This window comes from Rhinolophus sinicus, linkage group LG15, assembly GCF_036562045.2.
Source record: "Rhinolophus sinicus isolate RSC01 linkage group LG15, ASM3656204v1, whole genome shotgun sequence".
NCBI lineage: Eukaryota > Metazoa > Chordata > Mammalia > Chiroptera > Rhinolophidae > Rhinolophus > Rhinolophus sinicus.
In genome coordinates, this window is record NC_133764.1 from 58,475 (window position 1) to 74,651 (window position 16,177).

A 16,177-nucleotide genomic window follows, 5' to 3' on the forward strand; every position below is an offset into this window, starting at 1 on the left:
CAGAAGGAACTGCAGACATAGGCTAAGACACACAGTGAACTCTGCAGGATTTACGAGCAGTTCAGTTTTGATGCTATAAAAAGCGTGCTGTGGGAATGGTTGAGAAGGTGGTGAATACCTAGGTAAGGCAAGCTTAGGAAAGTCTTTAGTTCTAGAGAAAGGAGTAGCTCTTATCCTGCAGGCCTTGGGAAATATATCAGTTAGAATGTTTTAGCTGCAGGTAATAGGTGACCTAATTAGCAGTGGTTGCAACAGGAGGAACCAGGATGGTTTTGGTGGGTCTGTGATGCCATCAGGATCCCTGATGTTGTCCCTGTTTCAGTTGTGAGGTCGTCAGTGTTTTGTTTAAGTCTCATTTGCCTGCTGGTTAATTAGCAACGGCTCCAAGCATCATATTCTCACATTACCATATCCAAAGTCTGAAGGACTGCGTTTCTGTAGGTGTTTCTATTGTCTTTTTATGTTTTATTAATATATAGTTGGCATACAACATTATACCAGTTCAGGTGTACAACATAGTGATTTGACATTGATATACCTTGCGAGGTGATCACCACAATATGTCTGTAAGCATCTATCACCCTTCAAAGTGACTGCAATATTATTGATATTTTCCCTGTGCTGTTAACTACCTCCCTGTGGCTTAGATGTTTCATCACTGGCAGTTTGTACTTCTCTTTCACTTTCTTTTTCATTCATCGCTTCAACTCCCTCTCACCTGGGAACAATCAAGTTGCTTCATAGTAGCTATGGGTCTGTTTCTGGTTTGTTTGTTCTGCTTTTTTAGGTTCCACATATAAATGAGATGATAAGGTATTTGTCTTTCTCTGTCTTCTTTCACTTCACATAATACCTCTAAGAACTTCCATATTGTTGCAAAGGGCAAGATTTCATCTTTTGTGGATGAGTTATTATTATATCAGTTATATTATGGATGAGTTAATTATTCTAATATCAGTTATAGTATTACTGTCCACACCCCCCCCACAGACACACATATCAAATCCTTTTCATCCATTCATCTCTCGAAGGTCACCTACGTTGCTTCCGTATCCTGGCTATTATATAGACTGCTGCAGCGAACATAGAGGTGCAGATATCTTTTCAAATTAGTGCTTTGGTTTTCTTTGGACAAATACCCAGAAGTAGAATTACAGGGTCTCATGGCAGTTCTAGTTTTAATTTTTTGAGGAATCTCCATACTGTTTCCCACAGTGAATATAACAATTTACAAATCCCAAAACAGTGCCGGCTCTGTTTTCCCTTTCCTCCACTTCCTTGCCGACATTTGTCATATGGGGCCATGTTGATGATAGCCACCTGACAGTTATGAGGTGGTGCTGCACTGTGGTTTTGATTTGAGTTTCCCTGATAATCAGTGATGTTCAGCTATGTGATTCTTTTAAATAGGAAGAAAACTGAGAGGCTGCCCGTAGATCCCTTAACATTTACAGGCTGGGGTACGGCACAGGCTGGTTCCCACACCAGTTAGTGGTAAAGCAGTCACTGATTAGCTCAGTATAATCATTTTTCTTTGTGGAGCTGGAGAGAGGCCATGTTCTTTGTGTATTGGCACAGGAAATATCCACACAGAGTTGTGGTTCTCCAGGGAGAATGAAGACGAAGAAATGGCAAGTGGGCAGGGACTCAGCAGTGGTTACTGCAGGGATCATGGGAGAGTTTTGAGCAGACGAGGAACAAGATGAGGTGGCATTCGGACACTCTGGTTGTGGTATAAAGCGGGGACCAGCAAGCTTATTCTGTAAAGGGCCTGATTTGAGGCCATATGGTCTCCGTCATACCTACTCAAATCTGCCATTATGGTGTGAAAGCAGTCGTGGGCCACGTGAATGGGCAAGACTGTGCTGCAGTAAAGCTTTACTTACAGAAGCTGATGGCAGGTTGCAGTTTGCTGGCCCCTCGCATAGAGGATAGATTGAAGAAAAGCGCCTAAAAATAACTGGCAGACAAAGGAAGCTTTTACTTCCTTGGACTAGTATCAGTCCACTGTGATGTTTTCACCCATCCATTATGAATGGAAAAAAAAAGTCAGGAAGGTTAATTTATTCAATTTAATATGTTGGTCTTTGCTGGCTTATGTCTTTCTCATTTGTTTTGCTGAAAAGAAATCCTGTTCATTTAGGAAGTAACAATAACAGGCGGTGGTGTTTCATTTTTTTCCCCAGCGAAAGCCATCTGCTCAGAGCCCCTGTTTGACTAGGGCAGTGGCTGTGGCAAAAGAAAGTAGAGCCTGGAGAGTGTTATGGTTAATACGGATTAGTGATGATTGCATGTAAAAAGTTAGTGGGGAGTGAGAAACTCAGATGATTCCTAGGTTTCCAGATTGTGCACTAGCATTTCAATGGGACATGAGAAGAGTGACTAGGACATTATCAGATGGAGAGAGAAGAGCAGCAGGTCAACAGGGAAGACACTTTTTTCTCTGAACGTTGAGTTTCCTGGTACATCCATGGGTAACTCATCCTCCATGTTGGATATCACTTTTTGTTCCATTTTTCACTTATTCTGTTAACCACTGCCTTTTCATACGAGAGCTGTGTTTTTAGTTTTATAAGAAATAAAGAAGCTTAGACACCAAAGGAACTCTATAATCAGTGCACATTATTATACTACAAGTGATAGTTATATGTTTTTCTGTAATTATCCCAGTGACTTGACCGATTCATAACTATTATAAAAACAGTTTTCTGCCTAGTTGCAGAAAATTGACAATGAGATCTCTCCATTTTCTCTCTAGGAACTGATTCAAGATGTTGCCATTAGGATGTTCTATTTTTTATTCTGATTAAAATAGGACGGTTGCTTGTTTTACAGTATTTTCTGACATCATTCCGTTTATCCCCTTTACGCCTTTATTCAAATATGTCCAGCTCTACAGGAATCTGCAAAAGAAGAATCAAGGAAAACAAATTTATCGACAGGTAATCTGCAAAATCTCCTTCTGACCTTAGTCATGCAGAAAACATCCACCCAAAGAATGAAAAATTCATATAATGCAATTTATTAGAGGTTCTTAACACCACAGTTAGGTTTGGTTATTCACTAGAGCACTTTACAGGCCTCATCCTGTAGTAGTGCTCACACCTGTGATTTATTACAGTGAAAGCAAAATCAGCAGAGAGAAAAGGTGTATGTGACAGAGTCTGGAGGGAACCAGGTGCAAGTTTCCAAGACTCATGTCCTGTGCAGTTAGCAGGATGTGCTTAATTCCTCCACTGTGAAATTCTGGCACCACCCGTGTAATGCTGTCTAGTGGTACCACAGTCTCATGAGACTCAGTGCCTAATGCTTTCATGGCACGCCAGTCACATAGGCAGCGTCCCCCTAGCAAGTACCAACATTCCTGATTCCCAGAAGGAAAGCGAGTGTTCAGCATTAACCACCTTGTTTGTACAAGCAGTTCAGGCACCGTGAGCCACACTTAGTTAGGGAATGGCGGGAACCCTCCCCATATGCAGGTTTCCAGACACCAGCCAAGGGCCAGCCGTTCAAGTAGGACTTTCAAAGGAGAGCAGTCAGGCCTGCTGTGTGAAATCTTTTCTGCACAACAGTTATAGGCCTGACTTAATTTTGGGTGTTGCTTAAAATATTAACAGCAAGTAATATGGTGACGCGCCTTGGTAATGGTTTCAGTTGTATCATCCATTAAAAATTGCAATGCTGGTTACTTTTTTGCCTTTTGGTGAGTATTTCACAGGTGTTTGTACATACATTACTATGGCAATAACCATGGCAATTATAATCTTTTTGTGTGATTAATGTTTCAGTATAGATTTTCAATAAAATCAGCATAATGCTTTCTGATTTAAAATTAGAATAAAAGTTGTCCTTTAAGTGTAGGGATGATTCCATTTTGATTCACTTGGCACTACATCTATACACCATGATACAGCGAGATGTTCATTCACATTTATCAGTTACTTTCTTGTGTAAGTATTCCAAACATGATTTGCTTTGTTTATGGAGTTTCATATGCTTCATTCAGTTGGGTGAATAATCATATTCTGATACTGGATCTTTATGTTCATTTTCAAGGTGACTGTGTTTTGAAAATAGCATTAATGTGTTCATATCTGCTAATAGCAGGTTCAGTAGAAAACTTTTTCTTTTTCTTTAATTAGTAAGCCTTCGTTATTAGAGCAGGTTTAGGTTCAGGGCAAAATTGAGTGGAGAGTACAGAAAGTCCCCTCAAAGCCCGTGTCCCTGTACACACAGAGCCTCCCTCACTGTTGACACCCTGCACCCGAGTGGTACTTTTACGATGATCGATGAACTGCACTGACTCAACATTACCACTCACAGCCCACACTTTACATTAGAGTTCACTCTTGCTGTTGTACAATCTGTGGGGTTTGACAAACGTATAAGGACGTCTCCATCCTTCCAGTATCACACAGAATAGATTCACTCCTAGATACCCTCTGTGGCGTTTCCTCAGCCCTCTCCTCTCCCCAACCTCTGGAAACCACTTGTTTTTTTACTGCCTCTCTAGTTTTGCTTTTTTCTGAATATCGTATAGTTGGAATCATACAGTGGCCAACTTTTCGAATGTTTAAAAAATTAAAACTCCAGGGTCATTGAATGTAGTTATTCAAGATAACTTCTCTGTCTTTCGGGGGGTTTTTGTTTGGTTGCTCTTATTCACTGGCTGAGAATCTGGTGACATATGACTTACAAGCTAAAAAAACACGCTATCTATACACATTTGCCACTATGGGGAGGGCTGAGAAAAATGGCATCACACGCTGCTTGCTGCACAGCAATAACTCTTTGGACCTTCCTGCTCTATAAGGTAGGACAAGATAGACTCTCTAGCAATGGAGGGAACAATCTCAGAGGTTACACTTGATAAAACTGGAATCACAACGTCTTTCATACTTACCCTGCAATTGGAGAGATGGCGAGAAAGCGTCTGTTTCCTGTGTTTGCCGCTGCAAAGTAGACTGCCTCTTGACTAAGCTGCTAATGACGGGGTGTTTCATCCTAAACTGAACACCCTTGACTGAAGAGCGGCACAAGCGGTACTGTGTACGAGCAAAACAAGTCTTCTAACTGCTCTTCATGACAGAAGTCCAGAAAAATCATGCTATTTAAATTTGCCCTTGTTAGTTTATGACAATAATTTTACTACTGATACCGTTTTCGTTCACTCTGATGGGTTTGGTTAGGATTACAATCATTGCAAGTAGCACTTGACTTGTAGCTATCCCATTTTTGCACATCCCGTTCTTTTTTCTTTCATTTGATATAAATATATACTTTCATGCACACATATATGTACCTGTATATGTGTGTTTATGTGTACGTATATATGAATACACACACACACACACACACACACACACATATAGGAGAAGAAGTAGAAGTTCTTCATGTATTAATTTCCTACCAATCATATCATTAATATTCACTTTACTATAGTCTTCAGGGGTTGTCCCAAAGAAATATTTTCCATAACTTCAGTCTGATAGTTTTAAAGTTCTGTGTTTTTCTATTGTGAATTTACAATGTATTTGAATTTTTTCTTTAATAGTGGATGAGTGTTCTGAAGGAGACCCTTCAAGCAGGTAGGTTTTTATGGATTTTTCAAACTCACATGTTAACTGAGAGTGCAGAGAGAAGCGAGTAACCTTTACTGAGTGTTCTGCTCTGGGCGAGACCCTATACTATGTGCCTAACGTTGGTTGTCTCAGGTCCTCGGCACAGTAGCTGTGCACAGTAGCTGTGCACAGTAGCTGTGCTGTTCGGCCTAGTTTTTATTCATTAGACGAGTGTGGTTCCGGGACGTGTATTAATTGACTCCTGGTTCCATAGTTACCAAGTGGCTGACCTGTGATGTGACCTTCAGTCTGCTTGGCTTCCAAGTCCGTTCTCTTGTCCCTCAGCCTGTACTGAGAAGTGCCTGGGCTGGCGTGGATTCAAGGTTCAGGTGCAAGTCAGGTGGACTCAGAGAGTCCCGTTTAGTGATGTGTTAACGCTGATTTAGAAGTTTCCTACCAAGCCCAGTTAGCCCAAGCTCTTGTCTTAATGTACTTGACAATTTCAGCAGTCACGAGAGCCTTCTTTTTACCATCAGTGTTTAGGCCAGGTCTCAGTTAGCTGTGGCCACAGAACCACAGGCTGTACATAAGCAAGACCTAATCAGGCAAGTGTTTTCAGGTATAATGCGATGTACCTTCTTGGGACGAATCTTTGTTCTGTAAGTGAAGAACATCTCGGTATAGACCATGTTGTGTTAATTCAGCACAAATTGAGAGGGTATTTCTAATTGATTTCTCTACTTACAGAATCCCCAGCCTTTGTTTCCCTTCTGGCTGATACCTTTCCCTTGTTCTAGGAAGTTTTTTTTTCTTTTTTTCCTAAAGTCTTTCTTCCTTCTTCCATGAGTCTTCTTCATTTTATACTTTTTCTCTGCTGTTCTCAGGGGTTTTTGTTGTTGTTGATCTGTTGTTTTATTCCACTTCTGCTAGCTAAGTATTCTCCATTTTTCTAGACGGAATCAAAAGTACATAGAATTCCAGGGTTTTAACGAATGTTAGCAATTAATTATTCAAAACACCCAGCAGTTCTTCATTCTGCCATGAATGTTTTGGTCAAGTGGTTATTCACATGGAAAGTTTGAAACTCCAAGCGATTCTGTGACTTATTTGAGTACAGTGAGTGATGAAATGAGATTCAGTGTAGGTTTCTAAGCCCAGTACACGTCCTTTAGGTGAGTGTTTTAATAATGGAAAGGTCTAGTGAATGCAGTGGAAGAGGATAAGACTGGAATTAGCAAGGGAATCCAAGTTTTAAAAGGAACAATACTGGTTGGGATAGGAATAAGGCTTTTAGAATAGAGATCAGATAAGGGAAAAGAGATGAGAATAGTAGGCTATGACAATTTAAAGAGATATTACAAGAAGGAAGGACAAAGGATGTTGGTAGTTTTCTGAAAAAGCAGATTAATAGAAGGTTTTCAAGGGCATTCTGTACAGGTTGCTGCTTTTCTGTTTCTTGAATTGGAGGAACCAGCCTAATTTAAGAATTTATGAAAACATATTAAAGTATCTGAGCCCCTGGAAACATTCTCTTTATAGCAAATAAGAATGTGGTATCATCCACCTGAACCCCAACTTAGGGAGGTGGGCTTATGTCCCCTCGAGTCCTAAGGCACTGGAGATTGCCGAACTACATAGATCTATGGCCCAAGGCAGGTGTCTCGTCACCTCCACCTCTTTTCCCAACGCGCTGATGTCCTTCCCATATATATGGAGTGTTGGGCAGAGGGAGGACTGATTGTGAAAACAGTAATGGACTTGGGTAGGTGGTAACATGCCTGTGTTGGGCGTGGATGACTGAGGCTCCATTTAGCTTATTTTCCAGGAACAGGGAAATAGAGAACTCCTACTGTGGGTCATTTGAGCCCATTCTTGTTTCAGGAGTCTATGCCTTCGTAGGCTAAAATTTTCAAGGTTGGAGATTGCCAGGACGCTGTGAGGACAAGTGATCTGGGAGTGGGAAGGCTAAAAACATACATATTTGTTCTTGAACTTTTGTACGTGTAACTTGCAAACATTATAAACACTTCAGGGAACTCACCGTAGTGTTTTTGAGTGAAAAGAAGGAATGGGGTAAGTTTAGTAACTGCTTTCTATGTTAAAGAACCAAGATTGCTATTTTAGACTGACACAGATTAGTCCTTGAACCAGGGACAGACAATGGAGAAGGGACAGTGTATCTTTCTACCTTGATTTAGGTCATCGGTTTTGTCCCAGTTCAGGTTCCAGTAATATCAGCTATTAATTGGGTTTTCAATTCAGCCTCAGGACTTGTGGTGAAAGCAAAGTAATCTCAGGCATTGACAATAAATTGGCTGTCATTCTTTGTTATGGAAACTTAGAGTGTATCTTCATTAAATATTGCATGAGTTGGGAGTGGTAGAGGCAGAAATAGATAACTAATAGCTTGTCTAAAACAGAGTCCATATTTTAATTAAATCAAGCAAGAAACTTCATTTAATATGCAAATAGCTGACCTTTTACTTTTTTTGTTGGTTTTGTAAAGAAATGAACTCACTTATTTTTTTGTGTATCTTCACCCTAAAGTCTTACCCGCAAACCTGGCACTAATGATTCAACGTCTATATCAACTGATGGACTCTTCAGTGTTGATACCGAGGTAAAATGCTCCTTTGTGGAATTAACTTTTTTGCTCTGAATTTAGTTTTGTGTAGCACTTACTTGTAAAATTTAGTAGTGGTCCACCTATCATTGTTTTATGTTTGTAATGGAAAATTGGTCAGCGTGAACCATTTTATAACATGTGAGCATTTGAGGCTTTTTTTTTTTTTAACTTTAGGAAGTATTGAACATGGGAGCTGTAAAAAAGAAGGGGCTGGGAAATATATAGTGATAGGACAATTATATTGGGAGGTATCCCACAGTGATGGAGATATGCAATTTGGTTACGGATTAGGATTCTTAATATATCTTTTACATTATTCCAACATGACTTTCATAATACTCGTGCCTAAATGAAATCTTTGATGGATTCAATTACATATTGTCATAGTCATGTAATCTTCCTGGTACCTTTCAGTTTTAAAACTATATAGCATATAACATACACTTCTTTTTTTGTTACACTTTGTATTTTGGTATCATATAGTTGTTGGGAGCCAGTGTTTTCTCTATTTTGTTTTCTTGTGCTTTTTAGTTATATTCAGTTGAAATTGAATAATATTTTGTATAAGTTTCAGGTATACTGGGTTCATAATTTAGGCTAAAATAATAGTAGAAATTGTGACAATTTAGAATTCAAGTCCTCTTTCTTAAACCCCATATTGTAAAGGGATTCCACTATGTTCTAAATCATTGCATTATGACTATATTTAAATGTCTTCCTCTAATTGAGGAGTACATGTTTTGCATAAAATAATAACCAATTTTAGAAGCAGACATTCTTAAGAACCATATAGTAATATACCAAATTTCAGAAATTTTTTTGTTTTTTAAATGTAAAGTTTTTCATTTATGTTAGAGTTGACATTGAATATTATGTCAGCTTCAGGTGTACAGCATAGTGGTTAGGCATTCATATAATGTATAAACTGGTACCCCGATTAGTCTGGTATCCCTGACAGCATACTTAGTTGTTACAATCTTATTTACTATATTCCTTGTACTGTAACTGACATGTTCATAACTATTTTATAACTGTCAATTTGTACTCCTTAATCCTTTTACCTTTTCAAGCGTTCCCCCAACAATCCTCGAACTGGGCAACGATCAGTTAGTTCTCTGCACTTATGAGTTTGTTTCTCTTTTCTATGTCAACTTTTTTTTTTAGATATCACAAATAAGTGAAATAATGTGATATTTGTCTTTCTCTGTCTGACTTATTTCACTTTGAATGATACCGTCTAGGTCCACGCACGTTGTCACAGCTTGTAAGATTTTATTCTTTGTTACAGCCAAGTAGTATGTTGTTGTATCTATGTACCACTTCTTCTTTATCCAAGACGATGGATACTTCGGTTGCTTCTTTATCTGGACTATTGAAAATAATGTGCCAAGGACCATACAGATGCACAGATGTTTTCAAATCAGTGTTTTGGATTTCTGTGGAGAAAAACCCAGAAGTGGGGCTGCTGTGCCACGTGGTAGTTCTATTTTCAAATTTTTGAGGAACTTCCATATTGTTTTCCATTGCGGCTGGCCGGGTTTGCAGTCTCACCAACAGTGCGCGGGGCTTCCCTTCACATCCTCAGCAACAGTTGTTGTTTGTTGATTTATTGATGATGGCGATTCTGACAGTTGTGAGGTGATAACTCATTGTGTTTTTAATTTGCATTGCTCTAATGATGAGTGGCACTGAGCATGTTTTCGTATGTCTCTTGGCTGTCTGTGTGACCTCTTTGGAGAAAAGTCTATTCAGGTACTTTTCTGATTTTTTAATTGCATTGTTTGTCTATTAAAGGTGTTGCATTTTATGAGTTCCTTACATGTTTTGGATGTCGACCCTTTATCAAATATATCGTTGGCAAATCTCTTCTCCATTCATCTGGTCGTGTTTTCATTTTGTGATGGTTTCCCTTGCTGTGCAAAAAAATTTAAGTTTGATGTCATATTTATGGGTCTTGTAGTTCTATCCATTCAGCCACCTTATGTCTTCACTGGAACATTTAACCTATTTACATTTAAATAATTATTTATAGGCATGTGATTATTGCCATTTTATTATTCATATTTCCTCTCCTCCTCTTCGTCCTCATCCTCTTCCTTCTCCTCCTCTTTCTGTTCTTCTTCTTCTTCTTCTTCTTCTTCTTCTTCTTCTTCTTCTTCTTCTTCTTCTTCTTCTTCTCCTTCTTCCCCTTCCCCTTCCCTTTTTCGTCTCCTTCTCCTTCTCCTTCTACTTCTTCATCCCTCCTCCTCCTCCTCCTCCTCCTCCTCCTCCTCCTCCTTTTCCTCCTCCTCCTTCTTCGTGTCACATTTCTTGTAATACTGGTTTGTTAGTGTTGAACTCCATCATCTTTTTCTCTGGAAAGTCTTTACCTCTCCATTGATTGTAAATGAGAGCCTAGCTGGATACAGTACTCTTAGTCGAAGATCATTGCTTTTCATCACTTTCAATATTTGCCAATCCCTTCTGGCCTGCAAATTTTCTGCTGAGAGATCAGCTGACAGTCTTATGGGAGCTCCATTGTACATGACTAACTACTTTTCTCTTGAAGGTTTTAATATCTTCTCTGTGTCCTTACCCTTTGGCATTTTAATTATAATATGTTTTCGTGTGGGCCTGTTTGGGTTCATTTTGTTTGGAACTCTTTGTGTTTCCTGCGCTTGTGTGTCTATTTCCTTCTCCAGGTCAGGAAAGTTTTCCATCATTGTGTAATCCAAAAGGTTTTCAATTCCTCTCTCTCTCTCTCTCTCTCTCTCTCTCTCTCTCTCTCTCTCTTCTCCTTTTGATAGTCTTACGAATGTTGTTATACTTGATATTGTCCCAGAGGTCCCTTAAAGTATTCTCTGTCTTTATTTATCTTTTACTTATATTCATTTTTTTTCTGTTCTGATTGGGTGTTTTCTGCTACCTTGTCTACCAAATCACTATTTGAACCTCTGCTTCACCAAATGTGGTGCTGATTCCATCTATAAATTATTCATTTCAGATACTGTATTCTTCATTGCAGACATTTTTTAATGATTTCTATGTCCTTTTTATGTTTCCTGTCTCTTCGTTGAAATTGTACTGAGTTTATCTATTCTTCTAATTTCATCGAGCATCCTTATAACTAGTATTTTGAACTCTGTTTCTGGTAGATTGCTTGTCTCCATTTGGTTTACTTCTTTTTCTAGTTTTATCCCATTCTTTCATTAGAGAAATGTTTCTTTCTCTCTTCTTTTTTCACTGCCTCTCTGTGTTTGTTTCTATGTATTATGTAGATCTGCTAATTCGCCTCATCTTGGCAGCATTGGCTCATATAACAGGTGTTGTGTGGGGACCAGTGGTACAGTCTGGTCACCTTAGCCAGGTGCTCCAGAAGCTTGTGTGGGTGGTGTGTGCCCCCCTGTTGTACTTGAGCCTTGATTGCTCTTGGCACATCAGTGTGTGGAATCGACCCTCAGGACGACTGGCTGTGACTACAGTACATGAGCTGATGTATGTGGGCTGACCTCGCAGAGTGAGATCGGCTATAGCAGGGCTCTGGTGTCTGCTCAGTCCATTGCTTGGGCGTGTCATTTATGGAGCTAATTGGGTGTTGTTCTGGTGTTGCTGAAGCTGATCACCAGGTGTGTTGGATTTGGGGCCTCTTGGGAGGGGCTGTGGGGCAGGCCCAGGTCAGCTGCTGCTAGTGCCCAACTCAGAGCCACCTAATAGAAGCCACAAAGTGACCTACTCTTGGTAGCTGCCTTTGTGGGTTTGGAGGCACCGAGAAGCGCCTACGCTGTGACGCAAGACAGGATGATGGATAGGATACCAGAAAGAAACGGAGGTCCTCAATATCATAAAGTGCAGCCTGAGTGACTGTCTTAAAACAGAATTGTGACGATGCAACACCTCTGCTTACTGAGTGACTCCCCACTACGTGAGGGTGAAATTCATAGGCTAGCATGACACGTGCCTTCTTTGATTTGGTTCTGAAACTGCAGTGGTATCTCCATCCAACTCTCAGTGTTCCAGGCTTACCCCATTCCTTTGCGGCCTCACTTGCAATATGTTCTTTCATCCTCAGGCTTTTGCTCGCGCTGCCCTTCTGGAATCCCCGTCACGCCTTCCCTCAGCACCTTGCATAACTGTCAAGATGCAGCCCTATCTTTGCCGCATCTGCTGAGCTTCCCTGGTGCAACTGACTGTTGTCTCTTGTGCCCTTACGATACCTGACTCATGTGGGCTGTTGAAGTGGAGAGCGGTACTTTTCTGCTCTTATTTTTTCATGTGTTATGTCATCTCTACTCGTACTAGCGTGTAGGACAGAAAGTCTCATTTATATTTCCAGCTTCCCCTGGGGCTGTGCCTATGATTTGATGGCTACAGTAGAGTCTTTTGTCTTGTCGATGGATGGACTGAGTGAGTGAGTGAACGAGTAAACGAATATGGTGTTTTCTGAAGTTGGGTTGTTTTTTCTTTTTCCTTCTTTTTTTTTTAATAGAAAGAAGCAACCAAACCGGCAACTGGAAAAGGAGAAAATGGTGTGGATCTTATTGAAAGTGCTCCACAAGAGCAAACAAGCAATGGTAATTTGACTTGTGCTGATGGAGCACAGCAGAATAATATGAGTGGTAATTTAGTGACTGTCTATGAATTCTTTCTAGCGTAAGTGCTGCTATAAACAAATCTAACATGTGTAGGTCCAAATGTGATATTTATTTCTTTTAAGCATTTTTTTTCTATCTTTTTTTCAAAAGTGTCCCCACTACTAACAACTGCTTCTTCTTGCAAATGCTTCAACCCCCTGAAATTCTTTTCTGCTATTACTTTTATGGAAATATTCATGACTGAATGTGTATTCAAAATGCATAGTAATATATGTTCACATTAATGTACCTGTGACTACATTTTATAGTTAGAAAGTCATCATTAGGATTAGGACAAGAGGAAGATGAAGAATCACCTTGGCATTCTGAGGTACTGTCTTTCACTATTCTTATTATTATCGTTATTATTTGAAATATCACCATTCTGTGATGTGAAAACGAAAAAGGTATGCTTTGACTTTACTTTCTCACCCCTACATTTCCCCATACACACCAATTTGTATGGTTTCGCCTGTAATTATTAAACTGGCTATGTGTAATATAATGACACAGCGTAGTACAATTCTGCTAACTTGCAAGTTTCTCTTCAGGCAGTCAGTGTAGTATAGTATAAAACACAAAGGTTTCCAAGTCATAAGGAATCAGTTTGGGTTCTGAAGTTAAGTTTCCCTAAAAGCTAAAGAATTATTCCAGCTCGAACTGTGCCCAAATGCATGATCTTGTGGGTTTTGTGGATGTGTAAATGTCCTAATGAATTTCAGAAAGAAAGAATTTGGATCGCAGGGTTTGTTTATAACTTGGAACTTGAAAAGATAATGCCTGGGACATCAAAGTATTATTAATTAGTATTGTCAAAGAGATCTGCAAGGAACTTTTGCTGGGAAGGAAGAGCATGGTGAATACTAATAATACGTTGGATTATACTAACAACAATTCGGCTGAGCGCTGCTTTAATACTAACAACTGTCTTGTTCACTTAAAGTATCATGCATTGAGTAACTTGATGGCAACCGTCCTTGTAGTAATAGAAGTACAATGTAATGATGAGCTAATGTGAGGTGACAGCTGTGGAAAGATATAAGAAAAGTGTGATCTTCTGATATAGGCAACTGCTGCCTACTGGTACACTGTGTTTGACGATCAGAACAGACTAGAATTCTGGATGGGTCCCTTACTAGCTATGGGATCTTGGGGAAACTTCTTTTGAACCTGTCGGATGTCAGTGACCTCATTCGTCATAATGGTACTAATGACTACCTTTCAGGTATGTGGAATGCACAAATGTGGTAACGAATGTGAAAACACTTTTAAAACTGTAAAGGGAGCTATAGAATGTAAAACACAATGATCACAGTGGGATGTACTGACTTACTAGATATCGGGGACACTTTTTGTAAACATGTAGGACAATCAAATGGCGGTAGTGTCAAGAGCAGAGTGGAAAAGTTAGAAGGGGCATGTGGATTTCTAATCTGGGGGATGTTAAGTTTCAGGAGACTGTGATTGGCGGTACCCTGTAGATGTGTAGTGTTTCGGTTCTTGAGGCTTTGTTGGTGCGAGCTCAACGTTTTCACCTTGAGTTAATTTCTAGTTGGACACCAGCTGTGTGCTGGGCAGTTAGACACTGAATGGAGAAGTTCAGGGGTTCAGCTGTAGTTGTAGGTGCAGAAAAACAAGTGAACAACAGTCCATCATAAGGCACTATAAGTGCTTCATTTAAAGAGGATGGAGAATGCTGGGTTAGAGAATATTGTCGTGGGGGGGCATGGTTGTAGTTGGAATGGGAGTGGGAGTGGAATTTCGGGGGTCAGGAAAGATCTTTCTGAGTGTGACAAAAACTGCCAAGTGAAGCATGAGAAGGAGCCAGTCGTGTGAAGATCTAGAAGCAAAACCTGCTGGACAGAGATAACAATGGATCACATCTGTTCATATTTTATTCTAATGTCTTGGAATGGCCAGGAAGCAGGAAGTGGGGTAACCATCATCAAACCATTTTTGTATTTGTTGTTTTGTGTGGGAAAGAAATAAAATGTGCATAGTAAGTGTCTGGTACATTTTAGATGGTTATAATAAATAAATGTTCTTATTTTTCCCCGATTAGAAATTATTATACTTTTTTGAAAAGTTGCATAACTATATATAACATTTTCCCTATTATTTATTGAAACATAATCTAATCAAAAGTTTTTCTTATCACTTTGCCACTTTGTTCAATCATTTTTTCTATCAAAATTTTTGTCAAACAAGAGTTCGGTTTTTCCAAGCTCTTCTTGATTTAGATGAAGTAGGTTCTAAAATGTTCTGTTTAGACTCAACTGGACATACACCAAGGTTTCTTACCATTTCAAGCAAGTATCTTGTTTTAACACTAAAAATCAAATCTGTCATTAGAAATATTTAGCAGTTATATCAAGTACACTTATCAAAGTATTAGGTCACTACAAACGTAATTGCAGTTTAAAAGCTTACAAAAATTGCAAAACTGCAATTACATTTGCACGAACCTAATGTTTGCTTAAATACATATTTTTCAAAAAGTCCTTTTCTTGGTGGTGATAACACTAATATTTTTATCCTGAATTATTAACTAGAAATTGTATGAAGTGTCCATTAGTTACTAATCGTCCTGTTTCCTAACCCTTTCAGACGAGAATTGAAGTGGAAAATCCTGGTCCTCACGAAGGTGTAGGAATGGACGATGTGCAACCCTTCAGACCAGGTGCACTTTGCAATACCAGTTTAATTTTGGGAAGGAGTACGCAAGGACATTTGGCATGCTCGCAGTCTTCTATTCAGAATTCCTTTCTTTTGTTACAATTTAATGGAAGGATTTCACATAAGCAACATGATGTCACTGTTGGTATTGATGTTTGAAAAAAAAGACATCGACAGGAATAAGAAAACAAGATTTTAAAAATGTGACTTTAATTCAGATGTTTCTCCTCTTGATTCGATATCCTAAATGTCCCAGTTTGGAACCCCTGTACTTAATAGGGGTTCTCAGAGGTTAATTATCACACTGGAAGATATTTCCAGGGTTTTAAAATGGTTCTTTGAATTTTGACCTTTACCCAGAGTAAGCCTCAGTTGCTACCATGTCAATTGTGTTTTAAATTTACTTCCTCTTAGTGTTGTAACACTGATGGTCTTAAGACAACCAGATGTTCTGCTGAGCAGACACCGGGTGTGTACGCCCGCTTATGGTGTCTTTGATTATTAAAAATGGGAGAAGTAATTAATCGTAATGAATATTTGGTAGACACAATCTTTGAAAACAGGAATTCTGAAGCTTTTGTGCCTTGGGATGCTTTTATGCTATTAAAAATTATTGAGAATTCCAAAGAATATTTTTAAGTCGGTAGTCTCCGTAGATAGTTACAGTATTAGAAATAAAAACTGAACAATGTAAAATACGAGCT

The 16,177-nt window shown here is 39.2% G+C and overlaps 1 long non-coding RNA gene across 1 annotated transcript in view; it reads left to right on the top strand.

Annotated features, from left to right (window-relative positions):
- LOC109439522 (uncharacterized) overlaps positions 1-14,856 on the top strand; it is a 30,772-nt gene extending 15,916 nt beyond the window's left edge. Inside the window, exons 8-11 of the long non-coding RNA XR_012492295.1 lie at positions 2,892-2,942; positions 5,555-5,588; positions 8,109-8,181; positions 12,653-14,856. This is a non-coding gene — a long non-coding RNA (uncharacterized LOC109439522). The remainder of the gene's footprint in view (positions 1-2,891; positions 2,943-5,554; positions 5,589-8,108; positions 8,182-12,652) is intronic.
- The last annotated feature ends 1,321 nt before the right edge of the window (positions 14,857-16,177 follow it).